Source organism: Protopterus annectens, chromosome 1.part2 (assembly GCF_019279795.1).
Source record: "Protopterus annectens isolate FY-2018-M chromosome 1.part2, PAN1.0, whole genome shotgun sequence".
Taxonomy (NCBI): domain Eukaryota; kingdom Metazoa; phylum Chordata; order Ceratodontiformes; family Protopteridae; genus Protopterus; species Protopterus annectens.
In genome coordinates, this window is record NC_056727.1 from 360665956 (window position 1) to 360684815 (window position 18860).

The following is an 18860-nucleotide window of genomic DNA, read 5'->3' on the forward strand; positions in this document are numbered from 1 at the left end:
ACATTCAAGCTCAAACTAAAGAACTGAATGTTGAGTAACATAAAATTTGCGTACATAACTATATAACCCCACCCACTCCGATGGAATTGTGGGATACCAACATTCAGGCTCAAACTGAAGAGCAGACAAAATATCAAACACAAAATCTAACCAGTCAGACAGCATATTAAACAAAGGAAGTTAGCTCAGAGAACAAAACTGACATACTTCTCAACCTCTTAGTGCAAGAAATCTGGACAAAGGCTAAAATAATGGTCAAACAAAGGCCCAAAAAATAGGGACATATTTTAAATATTGTGCTTATTAATTTAGAAAGTTGCTAGAATAACAGAATTTGTATTAGCATGAATTTTGAAACTCAAATGTATGTCATTATTTAGTGAATTCACTCCATCTATGATTTGCCAGAAAACCACAAAAGTTATGAAGAACAGCCCAAAAAATATGAAGCAAAAATCTGGATAGTTGAGCGGTATGCATACTCCGCGTTTAATCATTTTTATTGTGTTGCATTAACGCTCTCATTTAAACCATAACAATCCACTTTATTATTAATTAACAGGAAGAGACAAAGAGTCCTATAAGCTGTGTAGATTGTGAGAGCACAGCGTACGGATTATACTACTATTGACCTTTTCTCCATCATTCTTAGTTTCTCGCGCCCAGGCTCCTCATTTTCACCATTCACCTTGTTCTCTTTCCCCTCACTAACTGGGGTATCTGTGGAGGTGCTACTCCTGCTCTCTCACCTCTCAATCACTTGTTCTGGGAGTTGGGGCTGATCAGACTGCTCCCCCACAACAGGAATACCCCATATGTACTCCTTGTGACACTTCAACTTCAAGCGGCATAGCAACTGGTCAGTTTCCCTATCAGCAAAAAGCAGGTGGGCATGAGCAGGAGGCAATGTGATCAATGTGAGCAAAGACACAACAAAATAATATAACCTTTGCAGAGTTTGCTGTGAACCACCTGAAATCCGCTACAGAACTTTTTTTTTAATACTGTTGGGAGGTGTATATGGATAGACAATGCCAACAAACAATCAGAATTCTGCTTGACAAAATATTCTCACCTATTTGGAGCCATGCCAGCAATGGGAGGAGATATGCTAATCCCACTATAGCAGGTGGGCATGGTAGCTAACACTGAACTATACAGGAAGTTAAAATTCTGCAGTTACAAAGTGAAAAGTTTGCTTAGCCTTAAAATTCACTATATCTCTTAGCTTCAATGGTTTTATCTGTTTACCTCTGAGTGAGAATCATGTATAAATTTTATAAATTCAGTGACACATTTTTAAGAATTACTGCTAGTTACTCTGTTCTAATTTAGGTAAAAATCATGTATCAAATAAGGCAAAGGGTGTTAGTGTACTTTCAGAAAAACATGCTTTCAGATATGTTATAAAAGTAAAGGTGGACATCACCCTCGTTTGATGCATCCCATAATTCTGACATTACTATGGGGAAACGGTGGAGGTGCTGTGGTAGTATTGTCACCTAACAGTAAGACGTCCTGTTCGACTCTCAACTAGAGCATCTTCTGTGTGGAGACATGCATGAATGGGCGTACCTTCGTTGAAGGCTGTGCATCAGGGCCGACAACTCGGCAAGTAAAAATTTACTGCCAATCATTAGCGGACCAGAGTTCTGCTGTGGTGACCCCTAACCGGGAAAAGCAGAAAGACACAACTATGGGAAAACACTGTGCATAGTTAATTTTAACAAAATCACAGTAACTAGAGAGTAAATGTGGTTGTCACTTCATTAGGATAAAAGCAAATCATATAACCAGAGTTTCTGTTTTGCCAGTTCATAATCTTAAGTCACTGTCAAGTTTGAAGATGAATGTTCATGAGGTCGCTAAAGGAGTGGGATACAGCTTGACAGCATTAAAGGGATGGAATGTGATGTGAACTAAAGCAATATGTATTAACATCAAGCAAGCAAATAAATAAACATGTGACATAAGTTATATTGAGAATATACGAAACCAAATACTGAATGTGAATGCAGAAATGCCTTTTTCAAAGGCATTTAAACAGGCAGTCAGGGTCAGGCAGTGTCTCACGATACTGATGTCATCAGACACAGCCCTGCACATTGATGGAATTGCGGGATATGCTGGAGATGCGCGATGACATTGGCATTAACTAAAAATTGTAAATACATAAAAAAAGTTGTGATTCAAGGGGTCACATGGGAATTCATGGCACCCCATTATTTTAGCCTCAAAACCAGGAAATTCCAAGGAATTCAGTATGGGTTGAGAGGTATGAGTGCAATATCTTCTGAAATGGGAACACTATTAATTAACACAAATTTTACTAGGAAGTGAACTTCTTAGTTTGCTGTTAGGTGTGTTCACTGGAGCTTTGACAAGGCAGAAAAATAAGTTGGTGATTGGAAGTTGCTAGGAACTAAGCTTCAGATTTTAAGTAAAAAAAAATTAAATTACTTAATACAATCTGAATTACAAAACTCTGTTACATGTTAAAAGTCAAATATAAAATAACAAATACAGCACCAAAAAATGGACCATCGGAAAAATAAAATAAAGTGGACTATCATGGTAAGGGAACAATTTATGAGAATACAGTTTCACTGTAAATTTATCTTCCATTCAAATAATCTATTTTGTAAATAAAAAAAAACACACCAAAAGTATATACAATGTGCACCGTATAAGTTTCACATCTGTTTCTGAAGGCTGAACTCTCAAAAGAATGTTACCCATTTGATTTATCTTCTGACAGCCTTTTCTAGGCAACCGGACGTACAATCAGTATGATCATGTATCTGAAATAGGATGTAGCACAAGTTTATTTACTATATGTGCCACTTTCTTGGTAATACAATAATTAACACTAGCACCAACAAGACAGCCTGCCATAGTACTCTAGTATTAGTTTGGGGAATTTGAAAGGGAGGGTGGCTTTAAATTTTTATTATTCACAAATCCTCATCTGGAGCTTAACTGCCCTCAGCAGGTATCTTTCTCAACTATATACTTCTCAATCACTTTTGTATGATTTTAGCTTGCTGTAAAACAAATTCCTGTACAATATTGAATCAACAGCAAATTTATTTACCACCAGAACAATACATCATGTGTTTGAATTTCACCATTTTCAGTTCAGATGCTTCAAACTAGCTGCATAAGTCTTTATTAATGGCACCCAGCATTTTAGTGCAATCTAACAGTTTGCAAAGACTGGAAGATCATTTTAAATGGAGTGAGCAATATATATAAATATCATCTTCATTGTGCATCCTTGATGGAATAAGTTTATTTCTTACCCTTGGGCAATGTCTCATTAACCCAATTTTGCGAGAACTCCAACGCATTTCAGCTCCACCAATTTGAGAAATGTGTCCCCAGCAGTCTAATTCAGAATGTTTAGATTCAGAATAAAGATAAATTCAAACGTTGTTAATGCTGCCTCTTTCAAAAAAGACAGATATGTTTTTGAAGTTCTCTTCCTCTTAGGCATTAATTTGGTCTTCTAATATTTTTGTTTACTTGCTTGTTTCGACATTACATGGCTTAGCTCCAGTGCAGGTTGCTTTGGAAGGCCACTGTCAGAAGTCTAGATAGCAGTCATAAGATGCATTTTAACAGTTTTGAACACACAACTCTAAAGTCATTTTTACAGTATGGCTTATTAGCTCATGCATTTTGTTGTAGCAGCTATGTTTGTTTTTTGTTTGGATATGACTGGTAAGTGTGAATATGTGAGAGATTTTCTCCCTTCAGACAAATATAAGTGTTATTTTTGGGTGGTTAAAGATAACTATGGGTGAATTCATAAAGGCCCTGCAATGTGTACACCTTCTTGTACACATCAGGGTACCCTTTTGGTATTCAGCAACTGCTCTAACAAGATGCTGAACAGTGAGCATCGCACAGGACTGGCCTTGCAACTGTTGGGATAACATTTCTCAAGTTGGTGGAGTTGAAATACATTGGAGTTCTGGAAAAATAGGGTTAATGGTTCATCATCCAAGAGTGAGAAATAAAGTGAACAAAATAAACCAAATTGATGCCAAGGAAGAAGAGAGCTTTGTATTCAAGAAATCACTCAGATACGTAGATCAGCATATTGTGGTTTTGAATGTGACTAAAAGGCCATGTTTGCCTACTTACCATGACCATTGTACAGGGATTAGGGGTGGAGCGATTCACAAGACACCAGGGATAAATCATCCTCAAATTGCCTTAATGGCATCAGGATCAGTACTGGGATCAGCGGTGGGGGTGGTGGGAAACACTAGCTAACAGGGATACATTTTACTTAAGTACTTTCTCAGTACTGTCATCAGTACAGGGATGCAGGGTGGGGGCATCACTAGACACCAGAAATAATTCATGAATAAAGTGCCATAATGGCATTGACATCATTAAGAGAATTGGGGGGTTGGGAGAATCACTAGGCAACAAGGATTACTCTACCATTAAGTGCCATAATGGCAAAGACATCACTACAAGGACTGGGTTTGAGAGGAACACTAGACACCAGGGATTCTACAGGCTTGCCAAAATGACAAATAAACTGTCAATGTGCTCAGGGGACCACAGCAGGAAAGACAAGTTGAGGGAACAGGTACGTGGACTGTGTGGTATTTGTGTTTGAGTACTGGCACGTGTGTGTGGGGGGGAGTGACTGTGGGGGGAATGCCAATGCCTACATGAACAGCATTTTACTACAGTGATGTGAAGATTAGCAATAATGTGAACATCATGATATTAACTGAGATTCAGAGACATGCAAATTAGCTGATAATCTACTAATTTGTCTCTGAATTGCAAATCACAGTGTCATGGGAGCATGGGTCTTTTTATCGCAAGCTGTATGGCTCACGCTAGGCCCTTTAATGAATTCCTGGGTATAAAATTCAAAACCAGTCACAAATGGAACGCTGAAGCTTGCAACACAAGTACAATACGATACCAACTCAAAATAAAAATGAAAGTAGCGTAATCCAACGACACGAAGCAGTATTTCATAAAACAGGAACTCCTTTATTTAGTAAGCGCTTTCACCCAAAGTGGGCTTCCTCAGACTGTACAACTAAGTAAAACAAGCACAGTCCTTATATACACATAACAAATAATTAAGAACATAATTACTCTAATTAATGAAATTTAGCGTTCAAACCATATAAATACTGGAAATATATAATGCATTAATTCATAGTAAGGAGTGTATGCACATTAAAAACCTAGGTATAGGAAAAAACGCAATAACATAATATACTTTATAAAATGTATGAGAACTTTTAAGAGATCTTAAGAATAGTCCTAATCAACTCTGGTAAACTCTTTCATTTCCCAGTATCTCCAGCAGATGGCAAACTAGACAGGTTGAAAAGTCCCATATAGTGTCACAATATAAAATTCCATAACAAATCTATATATAAATATATAATAATAAATTAAAAATTTTTTAAAAGCATGCTACTCAGATAACAATGTGTTATTTAGACAATAACTCAAAGCTGATGGTACCTACATAAACAAATAAAATACAGGTGTTAAAGCACAATGTTATAACAAATGTTAAAACAATAAGAGTGAATGCATTATTACAGCCTAACTAAGGGCCAAAAATATTATTGTATTACTTCTTTAAGGTTCCCTTAAGTTTTCTTTTCTTCAGAAAAGGATATATACTGATCTTATCATTAAGGCCTGGGGGGCAATCTGCCTTACATCTAATAATCCATTTTGTTTCCATTTCTAAGGTAAGGGTTTCTATATCACCACCCCTAGGACCAGTATTCACAGTTTGTATTACAAAAAAGCTAAATGTATGCAAGGGGCCTTTTATTTTCTGATGTTTTGCTAATGCATTTCTCTCATTCCCTATTCTCATACTGTAGCAGTGCTCTCTGATCCTTTCTCTTAGTTGTCTATTGGTTTTGCCAATATAGAAAGCAGTGCAGGAAGAGCACTGAGCTAGATATATAACATTTGTCGTCCTGCATGTGGTACCTGTTAAAAATGTAAATACTTTATCAGACAGAGGTAATTTAAATTCAGTGTCAATGTTAATAAAGGTGCATTGATTGCAGTTCTGACAGGGTGTAGTATTGGTAGAATGTACATAATTCTCTATGTGTCTCTTATGACATAACATCCTCCTTAGGTTTAACTTATTTTTATAACAAAACCTAGGACTTCCCCCAACTAAATTACTAATGGCATCTTCTACCCCTAGGACATGCCAATGTTTCTCAATTATGTCTCTAATGTGAAAGACATCACTCATTATAAAACATAGGTATGTTAATATAATTCACCTTACAAGCTGTTATACTATCATTGTGAGTTAAATCATTCACCATTGGACATGAAAAGTAGGGTCTAGCTCTGGTGTCCCTCGCCATAAACACTTCTGATGTAGTATTATCAATCTGCTCTATATTATATTTCCTATCTAATAATCTACCTTTCAACCCCTCCAGCTCTTGATTGTAACCATCCTCAGTCGGGTTAAGCCTGGAGGCCCTCATAATTTGACCCTTAACCACATTATCGAAGATGTGTTTAGGGTGCATACTATTTCTATGTAACAGTGTGTTCCTGAAACAATCTTTCCTGTGTGCGAGGTGTTAACAATGCCACTAGGTAGCCTCATGATATTCACATCCAAATAAGAAATAAAAGTTTTAGAATAATTCATAGAAAACTTTAAATAGTCAGTCAATCTATTAATGTCTTTCTCAAATTGTAACAGAGACTGCTCACTACCCTCAAATATCAGAAACAAGTCGTCCACAAATCTTTTATAAAAGAGTACATGTTTTTTAAAATATTCAGATGGGAATAAACTTTCTTTCTCCCACTCAGCCATAACTATGTTGGCGTAGCTATTGGCACAAGAAGTGCCCATAGCTACGCCATCATTCTGTATATAAATATCTTGTTCAAATATAAACATGTTATTCTCTAAGATTATTTCTAGAAACAGAGTTAGAAGTTCTATGAATTGAATATCCATCTCTGTATATTTCTTTAAATAATTCTGTACACTTTCTATTCCTAATATGTTCGGAATCACTGTAAAAAGACTTTTCACGTCAAGTGTAACCATGAAATATTCCATTCTCTCATCTAATGTAGATATAAAATCATACAGGCTTAATAAAAAATGCTTACTGTCTTTTAAAACAAAAGGGTTCTCATTCACCACCTTTCTCAGATGATATTCAACAAATAAGGAAAATGGTTCAGTTAACCAGCCACTTCCAGAGACTATAGGTCTCATAGGGGGGTTTTCGAGACCCTTATGAACTTTTGGTAAGCCTTTAAGTATAGGGATAAGGGGGTTATCCACCTTAAGGAACTTATAAAAATCTTTTTTTATTAACCTGCTTCTGAACAAATCATCTATTGTGTCATACACTCTAAATATTTTCATCATTAATTCATTAATGTCCAGTTTAGTGTAGGATCCATCAGTGCTAAGTAGCTTATTCATATTTTCAACATAATGTTCATAATTCATTACCACAATCGGTCCTCCCTTGTCAGCTGGTGTAATGATTATATTCTTATCCATTTTCAAATCCCATAATGCCTTCCTTTCTAAATACGTAAGATTTTTCTTCCTGTTACACTTCTTATATTTTCCTATATCCTTGGTGGAGTAGTATGTGTGTAAATCACTCTCAACCAGTTTGGTAAAGGTTTCCAATACAGGATGTAAAGGGGGTATGTAAGTGCTAACAGGTTTAAATCTATCTGACACTCTATCACTGTCAGTAGTGCCAAAGTCCAGTCTCAGTTGTACATTTCTGGCAAACATTTTCATATCTATAATGGATTCACTCAACTCACTGTTTCTACTAGGGATAAAGGAGGCCCTTATCCAAAACTTGTGCTTCATATATATTCAAATCTCTACTAGACAGATTAATGACTAAGGATGCCGTCATTTGGCCCACATCTTCTTGATAGTCGGTCCTACCTGCTCTACATCTGTTACTTTTCTTTTTGTCGCCCCTGCTCATAGGCGGGATCTCCCTCTGAACCTGGGGGACTGTATGGGAAAGGGACATCATGCCTAATCTCCTGAATGTCACTTCCTTGCCCTTTACTTAAGGAGACCACCTTTTCTTCACAACATTTAACTCATTATTCTTAGTGTTAATGCAATCCACCATGCCTCTAACATTGGTAGGAACAATGTCCTCTGTACATGCTAATGTAGTTCTTTTTCCACTACTTTAGGATATAGATTCACATTGTGTGTAATCACATTATCACTTGCCTTTACACCATTAGCCACCTGATTAGTAAATGGAGCTTCAAAATTTGAAGCAACAGTTGGTTCTACAGTATGGCTAGTTACATTCAATCTAGTTCCTTTTTGGCTTTTTGAGTTGCCATGCTCATAAGTATTAGTAGTCCTAGGCCAAGTAAAGACATGGCCATTTTTAAAGTCCAAAACGCCTCTTTCAATCTTTGTCTTTTCTGATTGACAAGTCTTTTTTCATACAACAAAACATTATCAATAAGTCTGTCTAATCCCATAGTCTTTTTAGCAGTGGGATACTTCACATTAATCAATCTATGCATTTCTGTTACTTTCTCTCTAAGCAGTTCCTCCTCAGGTCTATGATACTCAATGAGGAGTTTCATATAATTAAAACTCAATTCCATGTTAAGTCTCTGCCACTTTAATAAAAGTTCTGGATGTTGGTTACCTGATGTAGGCATTTTGAGGACTCGGAGTCCTCGAGGTATGATTTGTTTTTTCAAACACGCCTCAAAATGCTGCCGTTGCAGCTGTAGTCTCTTCAGTTTTAAAAAATCGGATTCCAGTTGGTCTAGGTCCTCAGCCAGCGATAGTAGATTCCCCGCGTCGTCTAATTCAGACCCACGCTCATCTGTAGGTTCAAAAAACAGCAGCACATTCTCCTTGCCTGCTACACACTCTGTGAACTTCCCCAACATCCGTTCTACAGTTACGTTGGCCTCAGGTACGTAAGCAAGTTCAATCTCGTCGATCTCGTCACCATCCATAGTACAAGCCATCCCCTCCGTGTGCAAATCAAAAAATAAGTATCAGAAACAACAAAAGGATCCACCGGAGGTCTGGCGTTCCACAATAAACGTATAAAATTCAAAACCAGTCACAAATGGAACGATGAAGCTTGCAACACAAGTACAATACGATACCAACTCAAAATAAAAATGAAAGTAGCGTAATCCAACGACACGAAGCAGTATTTCATAAAACAGGAACTCCTTTATTCAGTAAGCGCTTTCACCCAAAGTGGGCTTCCTCAGACTGTACAACTAAGTAAAACAAGCACAGTCCTTATATACACATAACAATTAAATAATTAAGAACATAATTACTCTAATTAATGAAATTTAGCGTTCAAACGGTTTGAACGCTAAATTTCATTAATTAAATGATATCATGTATATAGACTGTGCTGTTTTAACAATCTGAAATAAAGAGTTCCTGTTTTTATGAAATACTGCTTGGGTGTTTCAGCGTTCCATTGTCATCCAGAACTTTTATTAAAGTGGCAGAGACTTAACATGGAATTGAGTTTTAATTATATGAAACTCCTCATTGAGTATCATAGACCTGAGGAGGAACTGCTTAGAGAGAAAGTAACAGAAATGCATAGATTGATTAATCGTGAAGTATCCCACTGCTAAAAAGACTATGGGATTAGACAGACTTATTGATAATGTTTTGTTGTATGAAAAAGACTTGTCAATCAGAAAAGACAAAGATTGAAAGACGTTTTGACTTTAAAATGGCCATGTCTTTACTTGGCCTAGGACTAATAATACTTATGAGCATGGCAACTCAAAAGCCAAAAAGGAACTAGATTGAATGTAACTAGCCATACTGTAGAACCAACTGTTGCTTCAAATTTTGAAGCTCCATTTACTAATCAGGTGGCTAATGGTGTAAGGGCAAGTGATAATGTGATTACACACAATGTGAATCTAAATCCTAAAGTAGTGGAAAAAGAACTACATTAGCATGTACAGAGGACATTGTTCCTACCAATGTTAGAGGCATGGTGGATTGCATTAACACTAAGAATAATGAGTTAAATGTTGTGAAGAAAAAGGTGGTCTCCTAAGTAAAGGGCAAGGAAGTGACATTCAGGAGATTAGGCATGATGTCCCTTTCCCCATACAGTCCCCCAGGTTCAGAGGGAGATCCCGCCTATGAGCAGGGGGCGACAAAAAAGTAACAGATGCAGAGCAGGTAGGACCGACTATCAAGAAGATGTGGGCCAAATGACGGCATCTTTAGTCATTAATCTGTCTAGTAGAGACCTTACTATATATGAAGAACAAGTTTAGGATAAGGGCCTCCTTTATCCTTCCCTAGTAGAAACAGTGAGTTGAGTGAATCCATTATAGATATGAAAATGTTTGCCAGAAATGTACAACTGAGACTGGACTTTGGCACTGCTGACAGTGATAGAGTGTCAGATAGATTTAAACCTGTTAGCACTTACATACCCCTTTACATCCTGTATTGGAAACCTTTACCAAACTGGTTGAGAGTGATTTACACACATACTACTCCACCAAGGATATAGGAAAATATAAGAAGTGTAACAGGAAGAAAAATCTTACGATTTAGAAAGGAAGGCATTATGGGATTTGAAAATGGATAAGAATATAATCATTACACCAGCTGACAAGGGAGGACCGATTGTGGTAATGAATTATGAACATTATGTTGAAAATATGAATAAGCTACTTAGCACTGATGGATCCTACACTAAACTGGACATTAATGAATTAATGATGAAAATATTTAGAGTGTATGACACAATAGATGATTTGTTCAGAAGCAGGTTAATAAAAAAAGATTTTTATAAGTTCCTTAAGGTGGATAACCCCCTTATCCCTATACTTAAAGGCTTACCAAAAGTTCATAAGGGTCTCGAAAACCCCTCTATGAGACCTATAGTCTCTGGAAGTGGCTGGTTAACTGAACCATTTTCCTTATTTGTTGAATATCATCTGAGAAAGGTGGTGAATGAGAACCCTTTTGTTTTAAAAGACAGTAAGCATTTTTTATTAAGCCTGTATGATTTTATATCTACATTAGATGAGAGAATGGAATATTTCATGGTTACACTTGACGTGAAAAGTCTTTTACAGTGATTCAACATATTAGGAATAAAAAGTGTACAGAATTATTTAAAGAAATATACAGAGATGGATATTCAATTCATAGAATTTCTAACTCTGTTTCTAGAAATAATCTTAGAGAATAACATGTTTATATTTGAACAAGATATTTATATACAGAATGATGGCGTAGCTATGGGCACTTCTTGTGCCAATAGCTACGCCAACATAGTTATCGCTGAGTGGGAGAAAGAAAGTTTATTCCCATCTGAATATTTTAAAAAACATGTACTCTTTTATAAAAGATTTGTGGACGACTTGTTTCTGATATTTGAGGGTAGTGAGCAGTCTCTGTTACAATTTGAGAAAGACATTAATAGATTGACTGACTATTTAAAGTTTTCTATGAATTATTCTAAAACTTTTATTTCTTATTTGGATGTGAATATCATGAGGCTACCTAGTGGCATTGTTAACACCTCGGTACACAGGAAAGATTGTTTCAGGAACACACTGTTACATAGAAATAGTATGCACCCTAAACACATCTTCGATAATGTGGTTAAGTGTCAATTATGAGGGCCTCCAGGCTTAACCCGACTGAGGATGGTTACAATCAAGAGCTGGAGGGGTTGAAAGGTAGATTATTAGATAGGAAATATAATATAGAGCAGATTGATAATACTACATCAGAAGTGTTTGCGATGAGGGACACCAGAGCTAGACCCTACTTTTCATGTCCAATGGTGAATGATTTAACTCACAATGATAGTATAACAGCTTGTAAGGTGAATTATATTAACATACCTATGTTTTATAATGAAAGTGATGTCTTTCACATTAGAGACATAATTGAGAAACATTGGCATGTCCTAGGGTAGAAGATGCCATTAGTAATTTAGTTGGGGGAAGTCCTAGGTTTTGTTATAAAAATAAGTTAAACCTAAGGAGGATGTTATGTCATAAGAGACACATAGAGAATTATGTACATTCTACCAATACTACACCCTGCCGTAACTGCAATCAATGCACCTTTATTAACATTGACACTGAATTTAAATTACCTCTGTCTGATAAAGTATTTACATTTTAACAGGTACCACATGCAGGACGACAAATGTTATATATCTAGCTCAGTGCTCTTCCTGCACTGCTTTCTATATTGGCAAAACCAATAGACAACTAAGAGAAAGGATCAGAGAGCACTGCTACAGTATGAGAGTAGGGATGAGAGGAATGCATTAGCAAAACATCAGAAAATAAAAGGCCCCTTGCATACATTTAGCTTTTTTGTAATACAAACTGTGAATACTGGTCCTAGGGGTGGTGATATAGAAACCCTTACCTTAGAAATGGAAACAAAATGGATTATTAGATGTAAGGCAGATTGCCCCAGGCCTTAATGATAAGATCAGTATATATCCTTTTCTGAAGAAAAGAAAACTTAAGGGAACCTTAAAGAAGTAATACAATAATATTTTTGGCCCTTAGTTAGGCTGTAATAATGCATTCACTCTTATTGTTTTAACATTTGTTATAACATTGTGCTTTAACACCTGTATTTTATTTGTTTATGTAGGTACCATCAGCTTTGAGTTATTGTCTAAATAACACATTGTTATCTGAGTAGCATGCTTTTAAAAATTTTTTAATTTATTATTATATATTTATATATAGATTTGTTATGGAATTTTATATTGTGACACTATATGGGACTGTTCAACCTGTCTAGTTTGCCATCTGCTGGAGATACTGGGAAATGAAAGAGTTTACCAGAGTTGATTAGGACTATTCTTAAGATCTCTTAAAAGTTCTCATACATTTTATAAAGTATATTATGTTATTGCGTTTTTTCCTATACCTAGGTTTTTAATGTGCATACACTCCTTACTATGAATTAATGCATTATATATTTCCAGTATTTATATGGTTTGAACGCTAAATTTCATTAATTAGAGTAATTATGTTCTTAATTATTTAATTGTTATGTGTATATAAGGACTGTGCTTGTTTTACTTAGTTGTACAGTCTGAGGAAGCCCACTTTGGGTGAAAGCGCTTACTGAATAAAGGAGTTCCTGTTTTATGAAATACTGCTTCGTGTCGTTGGATTACGCTACTTTCATTTTTATTTTGAGTTGGTATCGTATTGCACTTGTGTTGCAAGCTTCAGCGTTCCATTTGTGACTGGTTTTGAATTTTATACGTTTATTGTGGAACGCTGCACCTCCGGTGGATCCTTTTGTTGTTTCTAATTCCTGGGTATGTTTTTGAATGCACCATTTAAATAATTTTATTAAAGCTTTAATAGTCATAGCGAAATGCATTTTGAGAAGCCTTTATAGCAAGAAAAGCGGTACAGTGTCTCTTTATTTCTTCTTGATTTAAAACCCACAGTTTGTGTTCTTAGAGTTGGAATTCTAAGTTAGTGTCTATTGAGATGTTTAGAGTAAAGCCTGCATTACGGTCTGTGAATGACCTTCTTTTTTCCAAATAAGTTACTGTTGAATTCTGTCTAATATTTTAAAGAAATTTATTTATTTTGGAAATCCTACCATAGTCCTAAGACCTCTAATTTATACAAACCAGATCTTTCTTTTTGAATGGGTATTTCTTTTCTGTCTTTCTTCTTCTTGGAGGAAGGCTGTCTTTGCTTGCACTAGAATTTTTCTTCAAAACTTATCTGAGGTTTTGTTTGTGCAATCCTCTTCAAATCAATTATAAGTTGTTAACTAAACAGGCTATACTAAGAATCACTGTGATGGAACATAATACTATTCCAGAGTCTCTCTTTTCACAAGAATGGAAATGAAAGTTCTAGATTTGATGTATCTACAGATATGCTGTTAAAAAAAAGAAATACATGATGTTGACTATAAAGTCTTTGTTGTGACTACTTTGTAAAAGGATATGGATGGTCATGCCGGATCCTAAAGGTGCTCAACTACATTTTCCATAAAGAAACCACAAAAGAAATTATTAAATTCAGGAAAAGGATCTGCATTTTCAGTTGTTGCTCATGGACTCTTGTGTATGTGCTTTATTCTAGTGTTTTCTCATTAAAGAAGTCTTGGCATTCCCTTTTTTACCTCTGCTTGGAAGACTGCCTTTTAAAGGTAAATTCTACTTATAATTATGCTATAAAAGTTAGAGTTACACTTGTAATTAAAAGGCTTTATGCTCTCACTATGAGCATAGTCATTGCAATTAGTTTTCTTTCACAAGACAAAATAAAAAGTATTGCATTACTTCAAGTGGGCTGACATCTTAAATGATATGTCAATCAGGATGTTTCTTAATTCTGCAGGATTCATGTGTTTAGCCATTTTGTTGGTATATGATGCCAGGTTTTACTTGAGAAAATGTGAACCATCTTTCAACAATTTTAATATTAGAGTCAATATTCAACAGAGATATATGTCATAGTATTTCTTCACTGATTAAATAATAAACTGGATAATCCAGATAATTTGTTTTATTTCCAATAACTCCTTTCCTTACTTCTTCTGTACAATTTTCCTCAAAAGGTTCTTTGAAAATAATTTGGGGAAAATGTTTCCCAAGTCTAAAACTCAAGTGCACACAACTCCTTTCCTGTTAAAATACATTTTACACAGAGGAGATCTCAGCAGGGCATCTTGCATTTAAGTTTTTTTCTGCCATCTGTCATACATTCATGGAATTATAATTAGCTACTAGACAGTCATTCATCAATTAGGCCATTAACAGCCTACCCCACAATACCCAACATCAATACTTACCTTCTGTATTACAGGCCCAGGGAGAATTTGTGAATGCACCAAAAAGCAGTCATGGAAACAGTTGAACTAGTGAAGTCCAAAATCATATAGAAACAAAAACTGCTAAGTAAACACGCCAAGCACTTACAGTACCAAAATTCCCATTTATTCAACAAGTCATGAATAAATGGAATTTTGGTACTCTTAGTGCTTGGCATGTTTACTTAGTGGTTTTGTTTTTATTAGAATTTGTGAATGCCACTCTGATTGTCTAGATTAGTCTTGAATGTGGCCAGGGTGCTTAGTTTGCTTAATATGCAAGAGTATATTATTCAATAGATGGGGAAGACACTGGCATAAGAACTTGTCCCACTCATGACTTATTATTTTGCTGATAAAGATGAAGAGCCTTTGTACCAGTATGTCTGTAGCCATTAGTTCTACACAGACATAGAAGGCCTAGAAGGGTGGGGTCTTGCATAGTCTGAAAGGCCAACAAAGATCATAATAGAAGCATTTGCAGGAAGGAATACACAGAGAGAGAGAGAGAGAGCGAGAGAGATAGAGAGAGGATGGCTAGTCTTCTTGGATAACTGAAGTATTTGAGGTCTGTTTTTTGGTTATGATTCACAGAGGTCTCTTCAGCTGAGTAATATGCTTCAGTAAGTATCCATTATATTCAGTAATGTGATGAATATGAGTACAGTGAAAATACCACTCCTTTGCTTCTTGATGAGATGGCCTTGAATATTAGTTGGGCTTGACAGAAGGTTTTCAAACTGCATTACAAACATGATCAAAGGATCGGGAGACATCCACAAGGGTGCCTAAATCTCTGCTAATAGTATCATTCTTAAGAGATGTGTCATTCGTTATGATGAGGATTTCCCTTACCAAAGTGGACTATAATCCTTTGTAGTCATTTCATTTGAGGCCGTTATCCTTGCATCAGTTGTTTGCGTAGTCCATCTCATCTGGGAATACCTTCACAATGGTGGGTGTTGGAATGACAAACCATGATTTACAGTCATCACCGAATTTTGTTAATTAGAAACCTGAGATATTGGCTTGTAGATAAGAGAAATAATGCCAAATAAAAAAGGACGCTGAACTGACCCCTGAAGTACCCCAAAGTATGACATTTTTCTTTCTCAAACAGAGTCTGCAACTCTGACAGTATGTGTTCTGTCTGATAACGAATTTGCTATCTATTATTTATTTATTATTTATTTGCATTTGTTAACCGGGTTGGTCCAGCTGGGTAAGAATTACCCTTTTTCAGTGGAGACCCGAGGGGAAAAGCCCCAAACAGACATACAAATACATACGAATAGAGACAAATTAACAATATTACAGAGGAAAACAATATTATGGGTACAATGGATAAGAAAAACAAACAATGAAAGTTTGAGAATATGAGTAAGGTAGGCCAGAGGCATGCATGCAAAAGATTTATGAAAAGATGTTCTGAGCAAGATTGCCAGTTTGTGACTAATGTCTACATAGGAGATAATAATGAATGCCTTGGCTAGGTGCCGATATATCATATGCACCACATAACCATCAATCTCCCTCTGCCTTATTTACCATTTTAAAGAAGTTTCCAAAGTTAAGAAGGCATGACTTACCTTTGGCAAAGCCAAACTGATATGTATCCAGGGCTAAGAGATTATCAGTGTCTGCATTTCTGATGGCATAAACAATATGTTCCATGGCTTTACAAACAATGTCAGTAAGGCTGATGGGCTTTTAATTATCAGCTTCTGTGGCTGGACTGTCCTTATGTAGGGACATCATGGTGGCTGTTCTCTAGGCTTTGGAAGCATGATCTCTTGCAAGACTAACATTAAAGACGTTCAATAGCAGCCTTACTTTGTGCTAATTATTAAGTTTCCTAATATATTGTTGAAGTCCATAGATGGGGTGTTCATTGTTTTTAGAAAGGGCTGCTAGTACTTGCTCCATAGTGATCTCAGGGAGGGTCAGGGACTGCAGAATCAGGGGAGCAGTTACCAAAATGGGTGAGGTGATGTTCATTATAAATTTGACAACTAGGATTGTAACTATTTCTTTTGGATCAGAATGGATAGCATCCCTGTAAATCAATTCTGAATAATGATGGTTGTTGTTTCTTACATTCATAATGTAGTTGAACAAGTATTTACACTTACTTTTGGCATCAGTGGTCACTTTGTGTTCATAAACATCTCTGCATTTTCTAACTACTGCCATAAATTATTTTCCAGTGTGTTTGACAGTTCTTTTGAGAGAGGAGCATGTGTTACCACCTACAGGTAGACAATTCCTAATCCAAAACCCTTGGGACCAGCTGAATTTCGAATTTCGGAATTTTGTTTTGATTTTAGAGCCATCAGGCAACCAATTACAAATACAGCTTAATTACGAGTCAGAATTTACAATTAATGTTTACTGCTAGTAGTAGATGACAAAACAGCAGTGAGACTATATTCCAGTGCATAAACCGTGTATGCTGTGCTATGAAGAATTGAAATGACTCATTTTTCAAAATTCAGGTGCACATTTATTTAGAGTACGAGCCAAGATTGTTGGAACTGCTCACTGATCCCTCTCTCCACACACACACACACACACACACACACACACACACACACACACACACACACACACACACACACATACATACACACACCCACACACACCCACACACACCCACACACACACACACACACACACACACACACACACACACACACACATACATACACACACCCACACACCCACACACCCACACACACACACACACACACACACTCACGCACAAAATGGTTACAAGGTTGCAATAACAATGTAACATTCAAGGGGAGGTAAATTCCAAAAACATTACTTTTCAAAAGAAGTTCAGCAGGGGGATGTGCAGAGCAATTGTCCAGAAACAGTAACATTTTACAGTTTTCTTCCAGCCCAGCTTGCCCGCAGTGAGCTCGTGCCTCTGGTAAGAAGTGGTTATTGAACCAGTTAGAGAACATTTTTTGGTGACCCATGTTTTCTTGTTTGCATAATAATGCATGGCTAAATGCCATGCACCTTTCAGGCATCTTGGATGTTTGCTTTTCCCAATTACTGCAAATTTTACCTTGTGTATGCCTGCAGCATTGGCACACCCAAGAATAGCTAACCTATCTTTAGTATCCTTACAACCTGTTGGTGCTTTCTCGTCAGCCATTGTTAATTTTATCTAGGGAAGTGACGCCACTAGAGAGCTGTTTCATCAGCATTGTACACTTGTTCAGCACTTAGGTTTTTGTCAGATATTATCCTGGCAAATTTGTGAATGTAATTTTCAGATGCTTCATGATCAGATGAAGCCTTTTCACCACGGATTTTTAGATATTTTATACCATTACACTTCTTACATTTCTTCGACCAACCTTCTGAATATTGACAATCATCTTCAATTTTAAGTTCTTCGTGATATAATCTTGCTTGTTTCATGACAGACATATCAGTCAGTGGCATATGTTCACTTCTTTGTTGTCGAATCCACTCCATCAACACACGATCAAGGTCTTCATTTACTGCCTTATGTAGTGTTTTCCTATCTTTCATAAGTTTATGGTTATCACTGTCACTATAAACCTTGAGTAACTTGTCTTTCTGCTTCTTTAAATCATACACAGTGATAGTTCCAACACCATATTCTTCACTAAGATACCGTACAGACACACCACAATCAAGCTTCTGCCATAACTCCACCTTCTGCTTTATCTATAACAACTGATGTTTCCCTGTAAATCCCTGTAAATCAATTCTGAATAATGATGGTTGTTGTTTCTTACATTCATAATGTAGTTGAACAAGTATTTACACTTACTTTTGGCATCAGTGGTCACTTTGAGTTCATAAACATCTCTGCATTTTCTAACTACTGCCATAAATTATTTTCCAGTGTGTTTGACAGTTCTTTTGAGAGAGGAGCATGTGTTACCACCTACAGGTAGACAATTCCTAA